General features: G+C 44.4%; 1 pseudogene; it reads right to left on the reverse strand.

Annotated features, from left to right (window-relative positions):
• Nucleotides 1-1,198: 1,198 nt before the first annotated feature.
• On the reverse strand, nt 1,199-1,885 carry LOC123794141 (peptidyl-prolyl cis-trans isomerase A-like; annotated as a pseudogene).
• Nucleotides 1,886-2,561: the final 676 nt, after the last annotated feature.

A 2,561-nucleotide genomic window follows, 5' to 3' on the forward strand; every position in this document is an offset into this window, starting at 1 on the left:
TGTGTTCAGGAACGTGGACCTACGTGGCCTGGAGTCAAACACAACTCTGCCACCTAGTTGTGGGATCATAGCGTTCTTAACCTTTCTGTGCCACCGTTCTTTCCTCTGTAAAAATATCTACAAGAGGGACTAAATCATATATTTTTGGTGAGAATTAGATAATTCAATATATGAAGAGCCTGGAACAGTTCCTGGCGTGCAGTACGTTCAACCGTTAGCTATTAGTACAACCGTTGCTACGGCAAATCGTACCTATGGATTTGTAGGCGGATTTGTGTGGGCCTACTAGTTCTCAGAGAGCAGAGAACGTGAGAGCTACTCCGCACTGTGTCTTCAGCAGCATCTAATAAATTAACATTTGCTAAGTTACTTAATTAACATTAAAGTCCTGAAATGATTTTGGCTTTTCGACATCAGTTAGTATCCTGCAAGGTAACATTTATGAGACTATGTGAGGTGAAAAGTTGTGCAGGGTAACAAGGACGAAATTACTGGGGCCTTTTCTACGTAACACCAAATAATGTACTCAATCTCGTAAGAAGTTATTAATTTATAACACTCGCTTTCAGCCATTAAACTGGAAGGACTAAAAGGGTCAGTACTTTTCAGGAGTATGGTGGAGAAACAGTTCTGTCGGTTACAGCTGAGCACGGTCCTACGGCTGCTTCAGGAACTGTAAAAGAATTGGGATAAAATACAATTTGACTTCAAAACATGAAACGCAGAGTTTAAAAATTCCCACTTACTAAGACTGATTACTTCCTACAACCAGAAACATATATGACATTTAGAGAGCACTGTTAAAAAAAAGACACAGAAGAAACCCACGAATCAATAGCGAGCTGCTTTACGTCCTCACTCTCACTGACTGATATCAGAATGCCAAACTGTTGAATTGTGGGGGGAGTACTAAAGCCATAATTTTTTGTCCCTGCATTAAATGGGGACCAGACACACTTTTCAATTCCCCATTTTATTTGATTTTAATTTTTTGTTTTTGTCTAGTTTTTATTTCATAATCCTAAACCTAACTTTGCAATCCAGCTAGACTCACAGGGGAGTAAGGAGAATATGGAGCCCATAGAACTGCAGCGAGAGCACAAAGAGTATAGGACGTTCGAGCAGATGGGGGTGAAGGGGTGCTCTCCTGAGCTATAGAAGGAATAGTCCGGTGGTTTAGATAAAACACAAGTCAAATTTACCAGGTTTGTCCACAGTCAGCAGTGGTGATCTTCTTGCTGGTCTTGCCTTTTCCTGGACCCAAAGTGCTCCATATTTCACAACATCCCTGCCCCCTCTCACCTTGCCAAAGACCACACGCTTGCCATCTCACTCAGTCTTGGCAATGCAGATGAAAAACTGGGAACCGTTCATGTTGGGTCCAGCATTTGCCATGGATGAGATGCCAGGACCCATATGCTTCAGGATGAGATGCTCATCCTTAAACTTCTCCCCACAGATGGAGTTATTGCCAGTGCCATTGTGGTGTGTGAAGTCACCGCCCTGGCACATAAATCCCGAAATAATCCTGTGAAAGCAGGAACCTTTAGAACCAAGTCCTTTCTCCCCATGGCTCAGAGCACAAAAGTTTTATTTTTTTTAAAGATTTTATTTATTTGAGAGAGAAAGAGCATGAGCGGGGGGGGGGGGGCAAGGGGCAGAGGGAGAAGCAGAGTCCCCGCTGAGTGCAGAGCCCCACGCAGGGCTTATCCCAGGACCCTGAGATCATGACATGAGCGGAAGTCAGATGCTTAACCACTTAACCGACTGAGCCATCCGGGCGCCCAGAGCACTTTTCTGCTGTCTGGAATTTGTCTGCAAACAGCTGGAGGGAGACGCAGCCCAAGGGCTTGTGCTCCACAGTGATGTCAGAGAACATGGCAGGGTTGACCGGGGCTGGGCCCGGCTGGGGCTCGTGAGCAGCGGCACCTGCAAGGTTCCAATCCCTATTTTAAACAACATTGAGACCAAGCGATAATAACAGCTGCTTGCTCCAAGAAATATCAGTGGAACAGCTCACTTATCAAGCTTTCCTTCAAGACTTTTGCCTTGCTGTGCCCACCAACCCAAATCTACTATTTTTAAGCTCTGCCCAAACAACAATTCTCTGTTTTGCAAGGTTCATCTCATAATCACTCATTCCAGATCTGAAAACCTTATAAATATCCTTCCTTAATTTTTCCCCCTTGAGACTCCAATAGTGCTGTCAAGAGAGTATTTTCCATTTCTGGGGTGGGAGTGATAAACTCAGCTTTGCTTGACCAACAGCTGTGTGTAGAGGTCTTGGGGGAACTGGACAGTCAGTAGATACGGTGTAAGTTTTCAGTGGACATACACATTTATTCTTATTGAATATATGCCGAGGAATGAATTTTGAGGTCAGAGAATAGGCAGATGATATATTGTCAAGTAATGGCCTCCTCCCTAAATCCACACCTTATAGTTCCCCCACACATCAGCTATGCGAGTAGCTTTGGCCAATGGGACATTGCAAACATGACATAAGCAGAAATTTGAAAAGGGAAGGTCCTCTTGGAACGCCGATGCCGTGTGAAGCAGCC

Source organism: Ursus americanus, chromosome 32 (genome assembly GCF_024610735.1).
Source record: "Ursus americanus isolate L20-20 chromosome 32, mUrsAme1.1.p, whole genome shotgun sequence".
NCBI classification, from domain to species: domain Eukaryota; kingdom Metazoa; phylum Chordata; class Mammalia; order Carnivora; family Ursidae; genus Ursus; species Ursus americanus.